This window comes from Lissotriton vulgaris, chromosome 7 (genome assembly GCF_964263255.1).
Source record: "Lissotriton vulgaris chromosome 7, aLisVul1.2, whole genome shotgun sequence".
NCBI classification, from domain to species: Eukaryota; Metazoa; Chordata; class Amphibia; order Caudata; family Salamandridae; genus Lissotriton; species Lissotriton vulgaris.
In genome coordinates, this window is record NC_141695.1 from 945713345 (window position 1) to 945738927 (window position 25583).

At 43.1% G+C, this 25583-nt stretch overlaps 1 pseudogene across 1 annotated transcript in view; it reads right to left on the bottom strand.

Annotated features, from left to right (window-relative positions):
* Positions 1-493: 493 nt before the first annotated feature.
* LOC147702791 (UDP-glucose 6-dehydrogenase-like) overlaps positions 494-25583 on the bottom strand; it is a 100957-nt pseudogene continuing 75867 nt past the window's right edge. The window contains exons 11-12 of the transcript XR_015297546.1: positions 5176-5286; positions 494-3778 (exon numbers count right to left, since the gene is read on the bottom strand). The product of XR_015297546.1 is annotated as a UDP-glucose 6-dehydrogenase-like (transcript). The remainder of the gene's footprint in view (positions 3779-5175; positions 5287-25583) is intronic.

The window sequence follows — 25583 nt, forward strand, 5'->3', positions numbered from 1 at the left end:
TAATGTGAGTTTCTTGGGGAAAACATATATCCACTTTGCATATATGTAAATAGTTTACTATTTTCCTTCTCTTTATTGGATGATGAAGACCGCTACCATTTAAAGAGGCAATTTTAGTATCTTTATTTGCTATATTGAAAAGAATAAGGCGGTAGCGAGAAAAAATAAATTAGAAGACTGGAACTGAATATAGGGAAAAATAGAGAATGTAGCATATATAGGATAACAAAAAAGACAAGACAACCAAAACATATATAGATGCCACTAATTGAATCATTGAGACAGCAATGGTCCAATCCAAGTTGGAGATAGAGCACCATGGTACCTGCTGAAGAAAATAAAAATGGTTACAAAAGCAATACAGCTGAACTTCATGTGTCAAGTACAGAAGCTTGAGAATCCATTGCAACTGGAGCATCAGGATCCAAATAAGCAACCAAATATGCAATTGAAGAGAAGAGTTCGATATATATATTTTTTTCATATTCTCAGGACGGATGGATGAAACTGTCCATATTTGTAACCTACTTCACAAACATGAGGATGGAAATCAGAAAATTGTTAACACAATGCCACAGTATCTTTAGAAAAGTTTTGGGGTATATATTTTATTGCCTTCCACCATTGAGGGTAACATTTCCCAGACAGTTTTACGTACCATAATAAGGCAGTGATGACACAACATTCAAAATATAATTTGTTGCAGTTTAGACTTGAGAGCGTGCAATCTGCTTTATCTATTTCAAACTTCTCAGAGAATTTTAATTATTATAAAGATGGGAACAGATTTTTCGGAAAAGCTCTGTAATTCTGATCCCCAATACTCTCCAGCAAGTTAAAGATATGCAAGTAATATTGGAGATTACTATTGTCTAAATCCAACAGTATCTGCTTCATAGGCACAATATGTGTAATTGACAATTGCAACTTTATTATTATCGTAATATCATTATCAGATACTTTCGTTGTTTTCATTGTTGAACCTGCTAAGTCTCTTTGCACATTGTTGCCATTGACTCTTCTTGTAATTCAATCATTTTAGACTAAGCAGGAGGTAGTGAAGTAGTTTGTATCTTTTAGTGGATGTATACAACGTAACTTTCATTTCCAAATAGGAAATAGCTAAACTTTCTAAGGAACGCCAATTGTTAAGTTGGAAATTAAGGGCCCGATTACCAGGCTCAACCGTCGAACCCATGGTGGAGGTGTGGTGGCGGTCGGAGACCGCTGCACCAGTGTTCCAACCGCTGTATTAGGAGCATGGTGGTCTGACCATTTTGGGACCCCCGCAACCACCAGGGATCTTCTCCGGCACTAGTGGATAGGCATGTGCTATCCTTAAGTTGGCTGATGTACGGATGTTGGACCTGTATTGTTATGTTCATACAGTTGGTTTGTATATTGCAAAAGCTTAATAAAATGTTTCACAAAAAATGAGAAAAAAGAAAACCAAGGGAGGTTGAAAGCCTGACTCCTCTCCAAAGGATAACCAACCTCCCACACAGTTAACTGACATGAAGCTGTAGTCGAGTGAAACACAGTCTCCAACCAATGGAACTGGAAGAAATCACCACCAGTCTGCAGACACAGGTCTTACACAATATATAACCACTATAAAGATCGCCATAATGCTGTATATCATAATCTAAATGTCGGCAGTAACACAGCTAAGGAGGGAGCTCACAAAGCGCCTGCCATCTTGGGTCACACGCACTCCTGTGTCTCTCCAGAACCCATGACTTCGAACCACATAGACTTAAAGGATGTGGCGATGTGGCAAAAGCTGTCAACTTTGGAACTGTCAGAACAAGGTTCCAGTCTCGGAGCCGGCTGACCATCTTTTGATTCTGGGCAAATCACTTAATTTCACTGTGCCAGGAAAAATAAAGTGGCCTTGAGTTATGTATCGGGTGCTCAGATATAAGCACTTGAATATATCTGGGTGACTTTGCACTATATAAAATTCAGTAGCGGCTGCTACCCAATGAGTGTGGGGAGGATGAGGGGGGAGGAGGTACAGAATAAAAATATAAACCCACTCACCTAGATGTGGCTGGGACGGCCGCAGCCTCCCCTCCACACTCTTCTCTTTTCCCAGGCAGCAGGAAGCACACACCCTCACTGGACCAATTATAATTCTGGCAGCGTTGTGATTGGTCTGAGCAATAGTTTGGTGTTCAGGTAGGGGCTGGGAGGCTGTACATGTTCTCCACCCAGGCTGTAATGCAGCCCTGGGTGGAGAACATGCAAAGTGTGCATGACTGTTTGGCAAGCCCGAGACGGCGGGTCAAAATGTCATGCACCCTTAGGAGGTGCCTACCACTCCCTCCCCCCCCCACGCTCTAAACATGCCCAGGCCCGCCCTGCCCTCAACCAACTGAGCCAGTATGGTTAAACAGAATGATAGCGTTGAATTATGATAATTTTATTTTTCCGTTTTGAATTGCTCAGTGAGCAGTGGGGCAACACTCCTCTGCCTTAGCGGTGGGCCCGCCACTGATAAAATTGGAGAAAAAAAGAGACATAGTATCAGGCAAGCTGCACACATCTGCATGAACCACACACAATAAATTTGGTTCCGAGACATATGGCAAGGTCCATTATTGCTTTAGAGCTCTCCAGTGGGTTACCCATCGCAGACACTCTCACGTAGATTTGGGAGAAGGTCACAAGACCCCCCTCTTTGAAATACACAGCATAAGGACCTTCCTACATCACACAAATTAATCCATGAACAAAACCATTTACTGTATAATTGGCAATGCACTATTTACTACTCTGGCTCACAGCTATTTGCTCACTTCCCTAACTACTAACTTCTAAGCACAAAAATGAATTGTTTTATTAATGTACCTGCAAATGTACAGTATGCAAGAGTCATAACCTGAAGCAGCACTTCAAAGAAGCACGTTAAAGTGCTAATACTGGCAAACTGGCTTTCAGGAACTTAAGAGACTCTCTGGCATACTAGTGCCTCCCGTATGGCAATACTCTCAGTACCTCAACTCAGAACCAAACTGCGTCCTTGGGAGGCTCCCGGTCTTTTTAAAGGGACAACATTAACATATCTCAAAAGGGAAATGGGGGCTGTGGGGCAGCAGATCTAACTTCAGGTTCAATCCATTGGAGCAATGGTGAACCTGGAGACACCATAGGGCCTGAGAGTAGGGAGCAAACAGAAAGCAGGGAGACTGGACAGACATGGTGCCCCATCATTGTTGCTGCTTCTACTGCGGAGAGGCACACTGCACGTTTATGCTTAGAGGTGTTTTAGCCTTACTGTGCTAAGAGCCTGTAGTGGCTTTTGTTGGTGTCCATGACATCATCACACCAGGGCTCTTCGCAACAGAAAGACGAGAGCTTGCAATGTTATTACATTCGAGTGCAGTCTTTTAATTTGTGATTAAATGGCAGCGCATCTGACTCTCCAAAGTGTGAGGATGAATGAGTTGAAGTTGAAAACAGCAAGACTGAATTCCAAGTCTCAATGAGTGAGCGGAGTGATGAGGAATGCGTGTACACCAGCATGCAAACTCTTCCCTCGAAGGACGTAGTCAACTGTTGTCATTTGCTATATGCACGCCAATGTCTCCATCAGCAGCTTAAACCTCCTGTCATGGCATAACTGCGTGCTGTAGACAAATCTTCACAACATGTCCGCCGGCGGCTGCTTAGACCTCCACCTTCCTGGGAAGCCCTGCTCGCGGCTGCTGCTTCGAAAGGTCACAGGTCACTGAAACATTCTGCTCGTGTTTACTTTCTTCCCGATCGTCTCCACCTGCATAAAAGAGGACGAGAGATGGTCACAATGCCCCAGCTCAACCATGTGGTCAGGAACTAATAGATTTTCACTGCACCATTGGAATATCTTTTCTTTGAGTGGAAGGGGACGATAGTTCCAAACAAACCCTGTACAAACCCAGACAGCCTTGCATGTATGGTCTGACAACACCCCCCCCCCCCCATGCAGGCTAGTCTGGCATTGCTATTAAATAACATGACGTATCTCCATTTTTTGCACAATAAAGTGCATGTATACATCGATTCTTGCAACCCATGGCTATATTTTCTCCCCTGGCATCAACCTATTATTATAATTTATTCCTCTGAATCCAAGCTGTGCTTCGACTTTCATCCCCAGGTTCCAACCTCTTCCTGTCATTGAATCACCTGGCACTAACCTCTCCCTAACCTTACTTCACCTGTCTCTATCCTCTGCCTGGGATCTAATCCCCTGGCTCCAAACCCCCCTTGTCCTCTCATCCATTGGCTCAAACCTCTCCCTGCCGTTTCATCACCTGACTCCAACCTGTCAATGTCCTTTCATACCTTGGCTCCACAACCTCCCCCCTTCTTTTAATCTCCTGGCTCAAACCTCTCGACGTTCTCTCACCTATTGACTTCAACCTCTCCCTGTCATTTTATCCCTTGGCCCCAACCACCCTCTGTCCTTTCACCCCCTGCCTGCAAACTTTCTCTTTTCATTCCTCTCTTGGCTCAAACCACCCCTTGACCTTTCATCCCCTGGCTCCAACCTCTCTCTTTTCTTTCATCCCCTGGTACCAACCACCCCCTGTCCTTAGATACCCTGGCTCAAATGTCTCTCTACTCTTCCATGCCCAGGTTCCAAACTCCGCCTGTCATTTCATCCATTGGCTCTATCCAACGTCTCCTGCCTCCAGTGTCTCCCTGTCCTTTCATCCCGTAGCTCAAACCGCACCTTTTCTTTACTCTACCTGCCACTTCATGCCCAGGCTCCAAATTCTCACTCTCCCCACCTCTTTCTACCTTTACCTCCTATCTCCAGTACTTAATTTGTAAAGAAATAAGTGCCAGGGTTCTTGTCAGGAGACCACAGCAGCTTGCACTACCCTTTGCGCTACTAATGACAATTCAGACTTTTTATAAATAAACAAATACTAATACCTACCACCCAAGCTATTTTTATAACTTTGGGTGGCAGGTATTGGTCATTTCCTTATGTATATAGAATTATTAAACAACTGTTGTTGTGTTCGTCACAAAATTGGGCTAACAGCACCACCATGTGTCTGGCTGTCATCAGTCCCAGTGTTAACAATTAAGTGCGGTGCCGAGCACCGGAAATCACTGGCTCAAATTAAGCACTGTCTATCTCTCCCTTAAAATTTTCAATTGTCAAAGTTTTGAACTTGCCTGAAAGCCTAGGTGCTGAAGGTGATGATGTACACTGTCCAGGATTCGCCTCCCGTCAAAGATGAAAGCTGGCTTCAACATTGCATTATAGATTCTGCCATAGTCCAGTTCCTAGAGGTAAACGATAGCGTTGAGCACACAAAAAAGATACACTAAAAAGGAATCAAGGCAGCTGTGCCTGATAGAAATTCCAGATGACCAGTTACAAATGGCTTCTGCTGAATCCGTTTGTTAGACTGTGGATTTTTGTGCACAAACCCTACTGCTTTGGGGAAAAAAATCAGTTATTCTGGAACTGGCTTTGTTCCAATTATGCCTAGTTGATCTATGTATTTTACTATAGAAATTCAGTTGTTTATGCCAACTAGATACAGAGTAGTTCATTGTTAAGGATGCAAATGAATGTAGTAGAAAACATTTGTAAAGGCTGGTTTTTTTGTTTTTTACTAAAATCAATGTTTATTACCCATTTGTGCTTTAAGACCCTGCACCATTGGTTTTCTCCTAATTTTGCTTGTATTCAAAATGTAAAGGTATTTTAGGGTTACACTAGGCCCCTCACTGTAGTCTTTTCTACTATATATCTTGATCTTTAAAAGCAGAAAATAAACATTTTCAGTGTCCTCGAGGACACATCACACACAGATTAAACAGTTCTTATACTTATACACTTTACAGTATGTGCTTTCAGGGGTGGCTTCTCCGTGATGGCAGAGAAGCGTCGCCCACTGCTCAGTGACAGCAGATTCAAACACATGCAAAACAAACCAATAAAACAATATTATCCTCATTTTATTTGTATTTTCACCTGCAGACTGCCAGTGAGCCAGGTCGTAGGGCGGGGCGGGGTCACCCTGTGACATCAGCTGCAGCAGGGAGGAGGAGGAGTATCGGGTATTGTAAATGCGCGTGTCAGTTTGGCTGGCCATCTTAGGATGGCCAAACCGACATGCGCACTTAGCATTTCTCCAACCCAAGCTGTGCTGCACAGCAGAGTATAGAACACACAGGCTCCCAGGCCCTGGCTGAGCGGCAAACCAGGCAGTTCAGACCAATCTCAGTGCTACTCTCATGCTGGGTAATAGTATTCCCTGCATGAGAGCAGCTGGAGGGGAGCAAGGTGGCGGCTGCAGCGGCAGGTAAGTGGTATTTTATAATTTATAATTTATCTTTTTTATTTGTTTTTGTATTTCTCCCTCGCTGGCTGCTACACCACTTCGCATCTCTAGCAGCCGCCATTATATGCTCTCCTGCCAAGTCTCTCTGCTCCCAAAGCTCGCCTGTGATGGTTAACCACCTCTGGAAGCGGTTTGTATATGGCTATGAAAGACACCTTAAAAGTGATTTTGGACTCCATTATGAGGTCCCCCGATTTATGTTCGATGATATGGGGTGGGAGGTGGTTGTTCTAGAATCTTCTATTTCGTTTTGTATCCCCGCAGCTACATCAGAGATTACAAGTTATTTTCTCCCGAATGGGAAATAAATAATAACTCAGTATTTGTAAAGCGCAAACTAATCACCCCTAAGGGTCTCAAGGCACTGGGCCATCATGAAGATTAAGTGAGCTATTGCCCAGAGTCACATGGTGCTGGGCTGAGCTGCTGCCGGCGCCGGGGAACGAACGTGAGCCCCATGCTCCGTAGTCAGCCGCCGTCATACATGGATTAGAGAGCACCATGCTTTATGCCTTTCTGGAGAAATAACAGGCTCATGTCTGCACCCATTTAAGGGCCATAGGCAGGAGTGTATGTTTTGGAGGGGGGGGGGCGCAGATATCCAGATGATGACACCAACATGAATAGAATTAACTAAAGGGTTAGAGGCAGTGGGTTGAGGATTCTACCTGAAGCAATGTTTAGGTTTTAAAGGGCACAATACGTTTTCTACTACATTTCATTGCTACGGTATTATTTTACCTTTTTGGCATAATGTGAGACAAATGAGGCACTTTAAATAACATTGATAACATCTGAATAATTTAAAGGCTCATTTACTATATGTCGTGTGTGGTCTGTTTTGGGCCTAACAATGCTATGGGCGATTTCTCCATCTGATTTTACTTATAAATATATGCAAGTAGGTTAATAATAAAATGCAGAAAGAAAACTTATTGCATGTATATTTCCTAGTAACACTGCCCCTCTACCCTACACAAGACTTAGGTTTATGTATTTCAATGCCATTCTGACCACCAAACAAAATATTGGTCCATGTACATCTCATTTTTTCAAAAAATGTTCCCTGCAAAGTGCGTACCTCTCGGACATATCAAATACCTAACAACACTGTGTCATAGTGACCCCAAGGGACATCTATGTGTAGAGGTGACAGTGTTATCACCGGGTCTTTTCCAGCTGCAAATCTTCAAATTAAACACCAAGTATTGCCTAAACTGTTGCATATACGCGGCACACATCACACATATTCACAGTATGCAGACCCCGGCTGTACGCCCCCTATGGAGGCCTCTGATATTTGCATGTTATTACTGAAGCCTCAGATTACACCTACGCCCTCTGCATCGCTCAAAGCCATGCATATTGAGCATATATGTGTAGCTTGCATGCATCGACTGAGAGCTATACTATATGTATAGGACTTAATACAATCCATTGAAGAAAAGAAGCAAAAAAATGACAAAACACTGTACTAACTAGCGGGGGCAAGCGTTCCCTTTAAAATGTGCCTCATGCTACACTAATTTGAAAAATACTATCCAAATAGCACATCGTGGGTACAACCCTTATTTTTGATAGCCAGACGGCCAGAAGTATCTTGGCAGTCAGTCCTACCGTGTCACTGGGAAATGCTTTGGGTTCAGTTTATTAACCGCATCGCTGCAGCGGTTATTTTTATGCTACGCAGCTTTTTTTTAAAAGCCGCGTTAGATGACGAGCTCAGCTCGTCATCCGCACACGCCCCCCGTGGCTGATGACGAGCTGAGCTCGTCATCAGCATCGAAGGGGTTAATACATGGTTTCACTATAACAGACACATTTTGGTTATTTACTTGAGTTTTATATAGCGCTGGCTAGACCCAGAGTTTTCAGAGCGCTTTACATGTGGAGATATACATAGGTTACAAGTTAAACATTGTTACAGAAGGTACGTCAATTACAAGTTACATCGGCTGGTTCAAGGCGTGTAGAGGGTAAGGGGTAAAGAAAAAGGGCAACAGGGAGGGAGATTAAGCGGAGAATTGGCACAAGGAAAAACAGAGCAAGTAGGGGGAGAGAGATTATGGGGAGGGAGGAATGGGGAGGCAAGCAAAGAATGAAGGAGGGAAGGGGTGGGGGGGTAGGAGACACAGTGAGGAGATGAGGAAGTGACTGTGTCTGATGTTCGGCTGGGTGGGAGACGGCTCCCCGCAGTGAAGGGATCATTCCCAGTCTTCCGTTTTGTGTGATTCCCTTTTCACGGTAGACTCTCTCTGATATTCTAACAGATATTCAGACCAGGGTGCTCCACATTGTATACATTCCGAACAGAGGAGAAAAGATCCTCAATATGGAATGCTCAGTCTGAACTGGACTACTTCGAGTTACAACACCTTTTGGGGACAAGAATTGGCAAAGCCAATAGTTTTGTTGCCTGTCACCATTTTCACTATGTCAGTGTTTGCTTTGTTTTTGAAAAATTGTATTTGTTAGGAAAGTTTTAGGGCCCTCATCAATCTAAAAAAAGATTTGGTTAAAAGTTAAAATATATAGTCACTGGCACTGAAGATAATTACTATGTGTGTGGATGTACGCCATGTGAAAGGGCAGAATTCCATCACTCACGCCAAATGGCTGAAGTGCCCCATTTTGTACACTTTAGTGGGCGGAAGTAAAAAGTAAATTTCACAATAACAGACAAACGAATGCCAAAAGAGTGCTTAAAGCACCTTTAAATGCCTTATACATAGCATTTTCAGTAAATCTCAAAGGTCTTGGATAACATCAGATATAAAGAAAAGAAGCGTGTTCCATGTATGTGTCAATACAATCACAGAAAAGGCCAATTTAATTTACCCTGTGAAAGATTCTCTGCAACCTTCCCTATTGTGCTGTTTTAAATAGATCAATAGTACAAGAAACAATGATCCATGAAGGGGAAAGCATGTACCTCAACTTCCACGGTAATCTAGTGAATAACCATCAGTAGATTCGTTTTACTAGAAAGAATACATTCTATTTGATTGTTCAACATTAGGAATCTTAAGTAGACAAACTCATTTAGCTCTGTTAACATATACATTCCCAATTTGAGAGGTGTTCTGAAACGACGCAATGGTGCAGTGAAAGTAAGGTAAGTGAGTAAAAAATACACCAGTGCTATACAATATATACATAAATAGTGAGTGTGGAGGATGCACAGTTGTTTGATCTAAACTCTAACATAGAGCTGTAGGCTCCTGGATTACACAAACAGTACAGTACACTATTAATGTGTCAACTGTTTCGACCCTTGAGGTTATTCGTACAGGGTCATCATCAGGACGAGGAATGGGAAACACCCATTAGGTAGTACTTATGCAGCAAATGACAAACAGTAGATTCAGGAATGGGTCCACAAATCATAGGTCTTGAAATTTAGAAGAATGAACTAAAGCCTCCTACGGATATTGGAGGACTCTAAGGAAGAGGAGTCAAGCAAAAGTCCATGGACTGCAACGTGATTACCAGTCTCATTATGACACTTACTGAGGGTGCACACAAAAAGCATAACCTACAGAGGGGTGGTGTGTGTCTGGAGCTTTCAGTCCATATTCCTCACGAATGAAAACCCCAATTTAGGTAAAAGTCACTGTTAATTAATCGGTGCGCTGTGAACTCAAAACAAAAGACCCTGATTACGTAAATGATGCAGTTTGGAAATCGGTCCACAAGACCCCCGAGAAGTGATGTGATCACAGTGTCCCTCCAAAGTCAATTTGGAAGGCTGCATCAATATAATTGCAATGCGTTCAGTGTCTATTGGAATTGTGAGATTATTAATTACAGCTGGGCACCAGCACATGTGTGATTCAACGACATCAGCAGCAACTAACTAAATCTTAATTTATGAGATCTGTACATATTTTCTTGCTGTATATCATTTTGTAAGAAGAGTAGACAGAAATGTCTTTCCGATTTCACTATTTTCATAGGGGGTGGGAGCAGGGAGCAGGTTCCAAGAATTGTGTTTCAGAGAGGGACCATTTTGTGTTCTCTGTGCACTTTCACATGATTATCAACATTATCTGACTAAAAATGACAGCTGATTTTCTTCCCACTCTTTCCGTCTCTCGATCTCTCTTTTTATCTATTGCCCTCCACTTTCCCTTTCTTTTTTGTCTTATTTCTCTTTAGCTTTCTCTCACATCTCTCTCCTCACTCCCTCCAGCTCTCCCTATCCCTCTCTCCCTTAACTTGTACTATTGTGATTGTAACTTCCTTCAGCCATGATTTATTGGTCAGGCTAAGGTTTCCCATGAGACGTGTTGTCTGTGATGTGAAACTACAATTGCGTTCTGTTTCACAAGGCAATAAAAGCTAAGAAGTGTTTGCTCAGCCAAAACTGTTTACATTTGTGTTACCCTCTGAAGGTCACCCTCTCTCGTTCTCATGATCTCTGCTAGGTACCTGCTTGTGTTAATTGTAAGAATTTACCATGTGACTATTACTTAAGACTTTTGTACAGTGGGGTGTATATTCAAGACTTCCCTTCTGAAACCCGAATCGTCTCTGTAATTCAGAGACTATTCATTTTTCTTTTGTTAATTGACCCTTTCAGATTGGGGTGGTGAACTGGAGGAAAGGTACAAAGGTATAAGGCAGAGTTTGACATTTGACTCGTATCCAGGCTCAAAGAAAAGTTTTAGGGTTATAAACCTAACCAGCATTGCAAAGACAGATCGTACATTTAACAGGTGAATGCCGATTTATTGGCTTTGCCAATGCTTATTTTTATCCATTATAAGAAGGCCTCTGCGTTGTGATGCATGTGCATATATGTTGGCCATCCTGGAGCAGTTTTTAAGTATTGGAAAATGGCCTTTGTGTTTAAACAAGTGTCACGATGCCCCACATTTTAGCTGCTTTACTTTGATGTTCTGTCATGATGAATACTCAATTTGGAATACAAAAACTGAAGCAAGCTGCCCAGCAGCTTTTTGAAACTACAAAGGCATACAATTATTTTTTTTTTAAAAGAGAGCAGGAAAAGGATGGGGAAGGAGCAATAGAAGAGTCAGGGTGTGGAGAGGATGGAGAAGAGCAAGTAAATAAGTTGTAGGTACGGGGGCCTAAAAATAGGGGCTACTTTTACCACTTTGAGCCTAAAACGCCTGTGGAAAATGCATGGAGAAATTTAGTTTTGGGGCACCCCTTTTTTCTCGGCTTCCGCTTGATAGATCAGTCTAAAACTTTCCAGGAAGGAACTGAGGTGGATGGCCATTTTTTTGGGAAGTTTCATGAAAACTCGTCAAATGGCGCCAAAGTTATAAGCAAACCAAACAACGCTCTTCCTATGAAAATGCAGACCTAACTATAAGTACCCAGTGGTGAGCGGCAATGGGTGATAGGTATTATAAACAAACACACACATATACATATACATATTATACATATATACATATATATATATATTATATATATATATATATATATATATATATATATATATATGGAGAAGCGTGGCTCAGTGGTTAGAGGCGGCAGACCCAGAAGCTGAGATTGGCCGTGGACCAGGGTTCGATTCCCCGCCTCGGCGGGTCTCGGGCTCAAAAATTCCACGGAGTCGACAATTCTCGCTCTGGTGCCTACTCGACTCACGGGGTCACACTCTGCGACTCTGGGCAATAGCTTGCTTAATCTCCACTACGGCCCCTCGCGGCGGGATGCCTGGCTTTCACCTTGTGGATACCCGGCCAGGGTATCTCACAGGGGAATACCAGGACGGGTTCCCTAAGCAAGCGCCTTGAGGCCCCTGGGTTAAAGCGCGCTATATTAATCGAAACACATTTACATTTACATTTACATTTACATATATATTCACTGAAAAAACCATAGGTTTCACACCAGTTATAGTTAGCTGGAAATTTTACTGATATAAAACCATTGAAATTCCCACGTTATAGTTAGTCGGACTCACTATAACTTGCGCGTGCAATGCACTGCTGATGACATCACATATTACATCACTCATGACATGGTCAGTGACATCACTCATGACATCACTGATGACACCATCCAGTGAATATGTGTCTTTCTGAAAAATAAATATTAGTGAGTTATGTTTAAATATTTAAATACATATATTAGTGTTTCACTTTGTGTATAAGTGGCTACATGTGTTGGTAAGTAGCTACATGCGTATGTATATGGGTTATTTGATATTTTTATTAGTATCAGTATGAGTGTCTATATAGTTTGGTGGAGGTATTACTTAGCACATAGATGCATGAGTGACTGACTCTTTGTTTGTATGTGTTTTGAAGACAGCATATGTACAGGACTGTATGGGTGGATGAGTGTCTATATGTGTTTGTTAGTGAGTGAATGACTGTCTCACTAGTGTCTTTATCAGTAACTACATATGTTTTAATCTAGTATATATGAATATTGATGTATATAAGTGAGTATATGTGAGAGTAAGAGATTGTAAGATTTCCTGTTTAAATAAGTATGTGTTTCTATAAGTGATTGTTTAAGAGAATAAATATGTGTAATTTTCAATAGAAGTAAGGTGGAAGTGTGTGTATAACTCTATATTCAAATAAATCGTTGTTCAATAGTTTATTTGCACGTGTGAATATGTGTGTGAGTAACTTTTGGATGAATGTCGGTGTGTAACAGGATGTATAGGTGTATCACTTCATATGATGAGTGAGTATATGTATGAGTGACTATATAGAACTGTTGGTGAATGAGTGGATGTGTATATAGATAGTGGAATTACTGAATTGCTTGTTGTAACTGATATAGGTATCTCCTTTTTTAAAAAAAATTTCAGTTTCTATTTTTGAATATGTGTCTCAAGGGTTACATTATAGTGAAAGGAGGTCTGTCAATATGTCACAAGGATGGTGTCATGAGTGATGTCACTGACCATGTCATGAGTGATGTAATATGTGATGTCATCAGCAGTGCATTGCACGCGCAAGTTATAGTGAGTCCGACTAACTATAACGTGGGAATTTCAATGGTTTTATATCAGTAAAATTTCCAGCTAACTATAACTGGTGTGAAACCTATGGTTTTTTCAGTGAATTTAATAGGTTTTTTAAATGCTAATTCCTAACTATAACTGGTGTGAAACCTATGGTTTTTTCAGTGAATTTCAAAGGTTTTTTTAATGCTAATTCCTAACTATAAGTTTCACTTTATAAATAAGACTGTTAGCACTCTAGTTGTTCTTTTTAACACTCTGGTACATTCTCTCATTGGGCTACAGTTGGGCTACATCTAGTTGAATTTTGGGCTACATTTTCAATTTTTGATCTCTGGTGGCCATCTTTGGGCTACATTGGGCTACTTTGGGCTACATTTGGGCTACATTTTGGCTCTAACATATATTAAGCCCAATGTAGCACAATACATATTTTTCTAAAGTTAATGTTTTTTACAAACCACTTCAGAATAGGGCTACCTGTCCCTACAATTATCCCAATTTTTTTTTTAAATTATTTTGGGGAGCGCTCCCGGAGCGCGCCCCGGGGAGCGCCCCGAAAAGCGTATTTTTACAAAGCGCCCCGGGGCGCGCTCCGGGGAGCGTCCCGTGAGCGCCAATATCGCAAACGAAAACATGATTGTGACGTATCGCGTAGCCGCGACCGCGTGATACGCACGGCGTAAGCGCACCCGGAAGTACTCGAGCGAATACGATCGCACAACGTAAACTTCCGACGCGCTTACGCTGCGCGACCCGGGGCGCGCCCCCGGGCGCGCCCCGGGCGCGTAGCGTAAGCGCGTCGGGTCATGTGAGCAGAAAATAACACTTTTCATTGGTTCATAACAGTTTTGGTTTCATAATGATGAAGCCCCTGGTCTTGTGACCTGAAAATAACACTTCTCATTGGTTCAGGACAGTTTTTTTTTCTAAATGATGAAAGACCCCACCTTTTTTCCTTATTCTGACTTTGTCCTTTGACTGAGGAAGACCTGTTTGTTGCTCTGTCTACTTTTTTGCTCTAAATAATGGCTTCATTAGTAGCATCAGCTGGTGCATCTGCCCCACCACCACCACCACAACAACCAAGAGGACCAGCTCCAAATTATATTGGTGGTCAAGAACAGGAGGAGGAAGAGGAAGAGGAAGAGGAGGAGGGGAGAAGAAGATGGCTGCCAGAGGAAAATACACCTTATAAACCCAAACCACACTTTATTTGGCAGTTTTTTTCAATTCCAGAGGGGAAAAAAAAGGTGAATGCGCCCAAAGTGACTTGCCTCATCTGCAATGATGAACTTTCACGGGGCAACCCAAATAAGAAATATTCTTTTGGTAACTATACCATGATTCGGCACATGACAAGAAAGCATCCAAACAACTACTCTCGTGCAGAGTTCCGGGAACTGGCCAGTAACCTCCCCCATTCATCAAGGACCCCCTCCCAAAGAAACCAACCCACTTCCTCGGAACCAGAAACATCCGAGGTGATGCCTTGCATTCAGCCGAGATTTACTGATTTTAAAATTACTTGCACTGCTTGTGGCAAGCTTATCTCCTATGGGGAACAAAGTGTGAAACTCATCGTCCTTGCAGGTGATAATCACAAGTGCCCCAAAAAGAAGTAATTTTTTGGGTTTTTTGTTTTTTTGCTCCAGTTGAGCCAGTTTCAATTCCCTTTTTTTGTTTCTCCCCCTAAAAAAATACAAAAAAAATATAAAACTGTTTTGAAAAGCCAAAAAAGTTCAAAAAGTTCAAAAAACACAAAAAAAATATAAAACAACAAAAAGAAGAAAAAAAAAAGTTCTTTTTAGAACTACCTCCAATTTCTAAATCCAAACTTCATTTTTTAAAAACTCTGTCACCTTTTTTCCTCATAGTACGCTCCCCGGGCCGCTCCCCGGTGCGCGCACCGTGCGCTTCCCCCGCGCAAAACGAAAAAAAAAAAAATATTTTAAATGCCCCGCGGGGCCCTTTTATAGCCCCCACATCAAACCTAGGGGGTCAAAGGGGTCTATCCCTGACGCCTTATGGTCAGTTCCCACTTTGTTTTAGCCACCTCTTATGTCTCGATTTTACCGAGACACAAGATGGCGACCGCTCTGGACTGTTTCGAATGTTTACAGACACCCGAGAGCCAATCAGCTTTCCATGCGCACCTCGCGTCACGCGCCCGGAGCGCTCCCTGGTGCGCGCACCGGTGCGCTGCTATAGATATATATATTTTTTGGAACCTAAATTACTCAAAATCCACTGGAGCACATATCTTGAGACATAGCAAAGGCACATCGGGCTACCAGTCCCTACAATTTTGCCAAGTTTGGTGTAAATCCATTCAGCCGTTCGGGCTAAAAGTGAAATCGACCGCCCTATGGAAATTAACATGGGGAAAACGCGTTTTGGGACCCCCCTTTTATCTCGGCCCCCGCTTATTGTATCCCCCCCAAACTTTCAGGGAAGGACCGGAGCTCGACGAGGCCATTTTCATGTAATTTTCAGGCAGATTCGTCAACCGGTGCCAAAGTTATTCCAAATAGAATTTTGAGATTTAACATTGAAAAAAATCCTAACTATAACTACCTACTGGCGACCGCCAGTAGGTAATATATATATATATATATATATATATATATATATATATATATTCATATTCATATATTCTCGCTCATAAATTCCTCTCAGTTACTTACAAGGAATCCACAGCACTCACGAGGGTGTAGTTTACCAGTCTGATTTATTTAGGCAGGTACAACAGATGCGTTTTGGCGCTAGTCCTTCCTCGGTGTTGTTTACGCATTGTATTGCGAGGCGCCGTTTTTATACACATGATCGCTTCAAAGCATTCGAAACAAAAGAGGGGATGACCGCAGGTATATCGCAATAGATATCTTTTCTGAGGCTTTAGTGAAGTTCCGTGAACATGGAAGAAACTCTAAAGCAAAGAACAACTTAACCTAAGTGCAGAAAACCGCAGTGAATTATCTCCAGGGTGATACTTCAGTAATTATCAAACCCTCAGACAAAGGGGGTAACATTGTTTTGATGTCCCATGAACAGTATGTGAATGAAACCATGCAACAGTTGCAAGATCTGAACTGTTATGAACCAACAACAAAGGAAATCTATCAAGAAAGCATTATACAAATGCACATCCTAATAAAAAAATGGAATGAAAAAGCAATGTTAAACCTCGATGAATATTTATTTTTAAGAACAACAAATCCCATTGCACCAACGTTTTACCACCTACCGAAAATACATAAAGATGCTGTGAGATCTCCAGGGAGGCCAATTGTTTCTTCTTTGGGTAGTCTGACTGAAAATTTGTCAAGATTTCTAGATCATTTTCTATTTGAATCAGTTTTAAAGTTGACATCGAACACAACTGATTTTATCCAACACATTGAAAAGATCAAGTGGGATCCATTTCACTACTTGATTGTGCTGGACATAACAAGTCTTTATACTTGTATAAACCACTCGCCACAATTTACCTTATGCCCAGCTATTAAGAGTGAAGCGAATCGTATCCAGTGAATCAGAATGCAAGAAAGAACTCAGAATCACTTTGGAAAGACTCAGAGCACGTGGGTATCCCACACCCGTTCTGGATCTGGCAATGGAGAGGACAAACAAATGTGTGAGGTCTGAACTACTCAAACCCAAACCCAAAGAACCTTCAGACCGCATGGTTGTGGTTTCCAAATACTCCAAGATGTCCAAACAGTTCCAATACATCATCCGAAAACATTGGCCCATATTAACTATGGAACCTGACTTTCACGGTCTATTCAGCCAACCCCCCATGTTCGCTTTCACCAGAGGTCGCAATGTGAAAGAAATATTGAGTCAATCTTCTTCTACCGCAATTCCTATTGTTTACACGGGCCTTAAACCTTGTTACAACTGCAGCAATTGCAGTAACTGTATCCCTGGGAACAAAACCACCCACCCTATGAAAGGACATGTCATAAAACTCAGAGTGAATGCCACATGTAACAGTAGTAACGTCATCTACATGTTGAAATGCCCCTGTGGCAAATGCTACATTGGACACACCGAGAGAAAAATCCGTGTGCGTATTCTTGAACACAAAAGTAACATTCGTACACAAAACTTGAAATCCCGTGTGGCCGCTCATTTCCTAGAAAACAGACACTCGAGCAAGTCAAAGTCACTGGGAATAATAAGAATACCCTTCTCAAAAGAGAGAACTTTTGGATCCGCCTTATGTCCACCATGGTACCCCATGGACTTAACGATCACATGGAATTTCTATGCTACCTGTAATGTATTGTCATGCTTTATTGATTTTGTTCTGACTCATTTTTTGCATCACTCTCTTCAGCTATGTTTTCCATAACGATGTGTCTTCCTTTGAATGATTCCCTCCTTTCCAATATGGCCACTTCCTTTCACCTTCTTTGTTAGCGGTTTCTTTTCTTTCTATGTTCGACTCTCAGTCCTCTTTTCATGTCTTTGCTCCAACACGCTTTACTTCACTCCGGTCCAGCGGCTCCGCTGACTGATCACTGACTCCGCGAAGTTTTTCCAACATCGTCTTGATGTAAGTACCCGGCTTGGGACTACTCCCGACCCTGTTTAAATTTCTCCACTTGGGTTCCGTTGGTTTTGCCCTTATCTTTTATACTGCAAGCTCTTATTAACTCTTTTCAACTACTTTTATCTTTCTCTCTCATACGAGTACTCACACATGTTAGATTTTTCCCTACACAGTGTGATATCTTTTCAGCCTTTCCCTACGTCTAACACTGATCATTTTTCTAATTTCCGTGTACACCCTTAGACAGGCGTCTATCTTTCTCTTGCACTCTTCTTTTTTATCACACTGTTTGCTTGAATGCACTTTGTTTTTTAATGACACACAGATACATTATTGAATTGTGCTTTTTGGATTGTTTTGTAGAGTAAGCCCCTGAAGAAGGGCGTGGCCCGAAATGCATCGGGATTTGTGATAATCTGCTTTGAAAAGACTTATCTAACGATGGAAATTTACTTTTGGATATCTTACGTTGATTGAATCATGAAGCAGCAATTTCAACAACTGTTGAATAAACAGTGAATACCGAATGAACAATTTGTCGTTTATTCACCATTACCCTCCTATGTTTTGAATGAACTAGACCTACGGGTCCTTCTTGTTGTGCACAGAGGTGCTCTCTCTCAACAGAGTGAGCTTTGTATGAGTTCCTTGGCTTTCACACTGCTTGGCCAGACAGTGTTTCCTCTTGTAGCACACTACACATGTACAAAACGCATCACCTTGAAAAACCTAAGCTGTGCGAGCTCCCCCTTCACTTTAGTTCTCTCTGATTTCTGTCCCCGGATCTCAGCACGCTCTGAAAATGAATTTTGATTCGGTCTCTGGCATGACCGACCAAAAGGCGAGCACTTTTGCCTTCACAGTAGAAGATGCTGATAAAATATACGGCCTCATCCAAGATGACATCACCTCCACAGGGAATTCTCGCAGTGTGGAGAGTAACATCAGACAATTACTCTACTTGTTGAAAAAACAATCCAATCAGAAACTACATGCTAGTACCTTGATTCGGTACCATCGGGCTCAACGGATCCCCCGGGGCCTTCGAGTCCCTCTAAAACCTTTACTATGCAAAAACAATGTAAAATTTGTTGAGCGATGGTACTCCATCCTCAACAAGTGTTCTCTCGACCTGATCCTTTTGATCGTGGAAGAACTATCAAAGACTTTGGAAGAACTATCCCAGGAAATCATGTGCGTAAAAAAAGAGCTGGACGATGCCATGTCAGTTGAAGAACTTGCCCAAATGTTGGAGGATGTGAACATCCAGATTGACAAACATACCAAGGAGACACAGGAAAGGAAACTACGCAAGTTCAAGAGAGACACCATAGATTATAAGCTCGGCGAGGTGTACACCTGGGCAGAGGTGTATGCCCGCCGACGCTCCAACAAAGCTTATAATCCTTTCTCCGGTAATGAGACTTCATCTTCTGAAGATGAGAATCGACTAAGACCAACCCGTGATACACCTAATACTGAACCAGAAACACCAAGCACATCCACTGATCCTGCGGTTCATTTTTTAGAATCAGGCCAAGCCCAACAAAAAGAACCCGGGGGGGAAAAACCCGCTGAGGAATCAGAAAAAACTCCACCAGCAACAAAAGTAAAAAAGCCAAACAGGAGACGATAAACCCGGATGAAAATCTTGTTATCAACATCTCCTCCATGGTCTTATCGACTGAAGAAATCAACACCCTACAAAAGGGACAATCATTTGTGCCTACCACCCGTACCAACACGTTGGAGCTAGAAGTCAGTGCCTTCAAGTTAGTACAGAACATCCGTCTGAGACATTATTTTCAGAACATCTGTCCCACACCTTCGTTGGAAGAAGATATGCTCAGAGGACTTCGCCCTCACAGTACGTTTTTGGCACCCCAAAGCCATAAGATCATTGATTCTTTCGATAATTTGATTAAACAGGAGATCTCACGTTTACCGTTTCAATCCACCATGAAATATGGGAATTTGTCTAAAAAGGAGAGAAACATTCTCAAAAAGTTAGCTGACAACCCCACCATTACCAGTCAAAATGCGGATAAAGGCGGTGCGCTGGTGATCATGGACACCACTTTCTACAAGCAACAGATTGAGGCTCATATTAATGACACTAACACTTACGACACATTACCGGGAGACCCAACCATGTAGTTTTCCAAAAATCTGATCCAAATTATCAACTTGGCATTTGAAAATGGTACCATTAATGACAAGACCAGAAGATTTCTGACTCCCATCAATCCTAGACCTCCTGTTATGTATATGCTTCCTAAGATGCATAAACATCCTACAAAACCCCCCTTTCGGCCGATCGTATCCACAAGAGGAAGCATACATGAGAACACTGGCAAATTTCTAGACAGATACCTGCAACCATTTGTGCTCAAGACTCAGTCACATGTACGTGACACCACTGATTTTTTGTCTAAGCTTGAACCCATCATGAATGAACTTATGAACACTGAATTGATCATGTGTACAGTGGACGTGTGTTCACTTTATACCTCCATCCCTCTTGATGGCGGAATGGAAGCAATTGAACAAACTCTAATCACATCCGATCTGGATCCTGACTTGAAAGTTTTTCTCATGCAACTTACTATGTACACTCTGTATCATAGTTATTTCACGGTGCTAAACAAATGGATACTACAGCTGAATGGCACTGCCATGGGTAATTCGGCAGCTCCTTGCTACGCTAACATCTACATGAAAGTGTTTGAAGAGTCACATATTTTATGCCAAAACACCTGGCTACAACATGGAAAACTGTACCTGCGGTACATTGATGACGTTATTTTTGTTATGGGAGGGTTCAATTGATACTCTTACCAACTTTTTGGAATCATGGAACAAAGTTAATGAACGTATCCAATTCACTTGGGAATACAGTGACAAATGCATCCATTATTTGGATGTTGAAATACACAGACAACCTAAAGAGTGGTTCACTACAATCTACCGGAAACCCACTGATAGGAATTCGACTCTACATTATAAGAGTTTTCACCGGCCCAACCTGAAGAACAATTTACCTTATGCCCAGTTATTAAGAGTGAAGCGAATCGTATCCAGTGAATCAGAATGCAAGAAAGAACTCAGAATCACTTTGGAAAGACTCAGAGCACGTGGGTATCCCACACCCGTTCTGGATCTGGCAATGGAGAGGACAAACAAATGTGTGAGGTCTGAACTACTCAAACCCAAACCCAAAGAACCTTCAGACCGCATGGTTGTGGTTTCCAAATACTCCAAGATGTCCAAACAGTTCCCATTGGCCCATATTAACTATGTAACCTGACTTTCACGGTCTATTCAGCCAACCCCCCCATGTTCGCTTTCACCAGAGGTCGCAATGTGAAAGAAATATTGAGTCAATCTTCTTCTACCGCAATTCCTATTGTTTACACGGGCCTTAAACCTTGTTACAACTGCAGCAATTGCAGTAACTGTGTCCCTGGGAACAAAACCACCCACCCTATGAAAGGACATGTCATAAAACTCAGAGTGAATGCCACATGTAACAGTAGTAACGTCATCTACATGTTGAAATGCCCCTGTGGCAAATGCTACATTGGACACACCGAGAGAAAAATCCGTGTGCGTATTCTTGAACACAAAAGTAACATTCGTACACAAAACTTGAAATCCAGTGTGGCCGCTCATTTCCTAGAAAACAGACACAATGTGGCTCAATTGAAATTTCAGATACTCGAGCAAGTCAAAGTCACTGGGAATAATAAGAATACCCTTCTCAAAAGAGAGAACTTTTGGATCCGCCTTATGTCCACCATGGTACCCCATGGACTTAACGATCGCATGGAATTTCTATGCTACCTGTAATGTATTGTCATGCTTTATTGATTTTGTTCTGACTCATTTTTTGCATCACTCTCTTCAGCTACGTTTTCCATAACGATGTGTCTTCCTTTCAATGATTCCCTCCTTTCCAATATGGCCACTTCCTTTCACCTTCTTTGTTAGCGGTTTCTTTTCTTTCTATGTTCGACTCTCAGTCCTCTTTTCATGTCTTTGCTCCAACACGCTTTACTTCACTCCGGTCCAGCGGCTCCGCTGACTGATCACTGACTCCGCGGTACTCCGCGAAGTTTTTCCAACATCGTCTTGATGTAAGTACCCGGCTTGGGACTACTCCCGACCCTGTTTAAATTTCTCCACTTGGGTTCCGTTGGTTTTGCCCTTATCTTTTATACTGCAAGCTCTTATTAACTCTTTTCAACTACTTTTATCTTTCTCTCTCATACGAGTACTCACACATGTTAGATTTTTCCCTACACGGTGTGATATCTTTTCAGCCTTTCCCTACGTCTAACACTGATCATTTTTCTAATTTCCGTGTACACCCTTAGACAGGCGTCTATCTTTCTCTTGCACTCTTCTTTTTTATCACACTGTTTGCTTGAATGCACTTTGTTTTTTAATGACACACAGATACATTATTGAATTGTGCTTTTTGGATTGTTTTGTAGAGTAAGCCCCTGAAGAAGGGCGTGGCCCGAAATGCATCGGGATTTGTGATAATCTGCTTTGAAAAGACTTATCTAACGATGGAAATGTACTTTTGGATATCTTACGTTGATTGAATCATGAAGCAGTAATTTCAACAACTGTTGAATAAACAGTGAATACCGAATGAACAATTTGTCATTTAATCACCATTACCCTCCTATGTTTTGAATGAACTAGACCCACGGGTCCTTCTTGTTGTGCACAGAGGTGCTCTCTCTCAACAGAGTGAGCTTTGTATGAGTTCCTTGGATTTCACACTGCTTGGCCAGACAGTGTTTCCTCTTGTAGCACACTACACATGTACAAAACGCATCACCTTGAAAAACCTAAGCTGTGCGAGCTCCCCCTTCACTTTAGTTCAGTTTTAAAGTTGACATCGTACACAACTGATTTTATCCAACACATTGAAAAGATCAAGTGAGATCCATCTCACTACTTGATTGTGCTGGACATAACAAGTGTTTATACTTGTATGTCAAGTCAAGTCAAGTCATAAAATTTGTATAGCGCACTACATACCCAGAGGGTTTCAAGGCGCTTAGGAGGGGGAGGAGGATTATTTGTCAAATATCCACGTTTTAAGCTGCTTTCTGAACGCTAGGTGGTTCTGGGTGAGGCGCAGGTAAGCGGGGAGTGAGTTCCATGTTTTAGCAGCCAGGTATGAAAAGGATCTGCCTCCCATGGTGGTCTTGTTGATGCGAGGTACAGTGGCGAGGGCTTGGCTGGAAGAACGTAGTTGGCGGGGGGGGTGTAGAAGGACAGGCGAGAGTTGAGGCAATCTGGTCCGATGTCGTAGAGTGATTTGTGTGCGTGGGTAAGCAGTCGGAAAGTGATCCTCTTATTGACGGGTAGCCAGTGGAGGTCTTTAAGGTGACCAGAGATGTGTTCGTTGCGTGGGATGTCTAATATGAGTCTGGCTGATGCGTTTTGGATTCGTTGAAGTTTCTTCTGGAGTTTTGCGGTAGTGCCCGCGTAGAGGGTGTTTCCGTAGTCCAGTCGGTTCGTGACCAGAGCGTGGGTGACTGTTTTCCTTGTTTCGGAGGGGATCCAGCGAAATGTTTTTCTGAGCATGCGAAGAATGTTGAAGCAGGAAGAGGATACGGCGCTGACTTGTCTGTTCATCGAAAGTGAGGAATCCAGGATGACGCCTAGGTTCCGTGCGTGGTCTGTCGGGATGGGTGCTTTTCCGAGGGCTTCCGGCCACCAGGAGTCGTCCCATGCAGAGGGGGAAGTACCTAAGATGAGGACTTCTGTTTTGTCTGAGTTCAGTTTCAGACGGCTTAGCTTCATCCATTCGGCAACTTCTTTCATTCCTTCGTGAAGGTTAGTTTTGGCGGTGCTGGGGTCATTGGTGAGAGAAAGGATTAGTTGAGTGTCGTCCGCGTAGGAGATGATGTTGAGGTTGTGTTGGCGTGCGATGGCCGCGAGGGGGCTCATGTATACGTTGAAGAGGGTGGGACTGAGTGAGGATCCTTGAGGTACTCCGCAGATGACTTCAGAGGCCTCGGACTTGAATGGAGGAAGGCGGACTCTCTGGGTTCTTCCGGTGAGGAATGAGGTGATCCATTCAAGTGCTTTTCCTTGGATTCCGATGTTATTGAGGCGTTGTAGAAGGGTGCTGTGGCAGACTGTGTCGAATGCTGCAGAGAGGTCGAGGAGGATGAGGGCGACTGTGTCTCCATTGTCCAGTAGAGTTCGAGTGTCGTCTGTTGCTGCGATGAGGGCGGTCTCAGTGCTATGTTTTGCTCGGAAGCCAGATTGTGAGGGGTCGAGGGATTTGTTGGCTTCGAGGAAAGCGGCGAGCTGGTTGTTGACGGCTTTCTCGATGACTTTGGCCGGGAATGGAAGAAGCGAGATGGGGCGGTCATTTTTGAGTTCGGTGGGGTCCGCTGTTGGTTTTTTCAGAAGGGCGGTGAGTTCAGCGTGTTTCCAGTTTTCTGGGAAAGTGGCGGAGTTGAAGGAGCAGTTGATGACGTCTCGGAGGTGCGGTGCGATGACGGAGTCTGCTTTGTTGAAGATGTGGTGAGGGCATGGGTCTGTGGGGGATCCTGAGTGGATGGAATTCATCAGGCGGGTGGTGTCCTCCGTGGAGATTGGGTTCCACGCGTTAAGGGTGTTCACGGGGGGAAGATGGTCCGCAGATGGTAGGGTGGGCTGGTTTCCGGGTTGGTTGTCAAAGCTGTTGTGGATGTCTGCAATCTTGTTGTGGAAAAAAGAGGCTAGGGAGTCGCAGAGGGTTTGAGAGGGTGTGATGTCGTTGGAGTTGGCTGAGGGATTGGAAAATTCCTTGACGATGTTGAAGAGTTCTTTGCTGTTGTGGGCGTTGTTGTCAAGTCGATCCTTGAATGCTGTTTTCTTGGCTCTTCGTATTAGTTGGTGGTGAGATCGGGTGGCGCTTTTGAAGGCGTCCTTGGTGCTGGTGGTTGGGTCTTTTTTCCAGGCCTTTTCAAGGGATCGGCAGAGTTTCTTGGACTTCTTGAGATCATCGTTGAACCATGAGGCTTTCTTGCTGCCAGGTTTGCTTTGACGTTTTTTCAGTGGAGCTAAGGTGTCGGCGGTGTTGGATAGCCATCGGGTGAGGTTGGCTGCGGCTTCGTTGGCGTTGGAAGAGGGGGCTGTGGAGTTTCGAAGGAGCGATGCGGAGATTTGGTCAGTGGTGATCTTGTTCCAGTTTCTTTGCAGGGTAGGTTGGGAGTGGTTGATGGGTTTCGGCTTGTTGTAGATGAAGTGAACGCAGCTGTGGTCGGTCCAGAGGAGATCCGTGGTGTGGCTGAAGGAGACATGGTTGCTGGATGTGAAGATGGGGTCGAGTGTGTGACCTGCGATGTGGGTGGGGGAAGTGACTAGTTGTTTAAGTCCGAGGTTGGCGAGGTTGTCCAAGAGGGTGGTGGTGTTGCGGTCGTTGGTCTTTTCAAGGTGAAAGTTGAGGTCTCCCAGAAGGATGTAGTCTTTGGAGGGGAGCGCGTGTGGGGTGATGAAGTCCGTGATGTCTTCACTGAATTTTGCGCGTGGTCCTGGTGGTCTGTAGAGGAGAGTGCCTCTGAGTGTTGTTTTGGGATCGATGTGGATCTGGAAGTGAAGGTGTTCGGAGTTGGCGAGATTGACGTCAGAGCTGGTTGAGATGCGGATAGATTTCTTATGGACGATAGCGATTCCTCCTCCTGTGTGGCCGGTA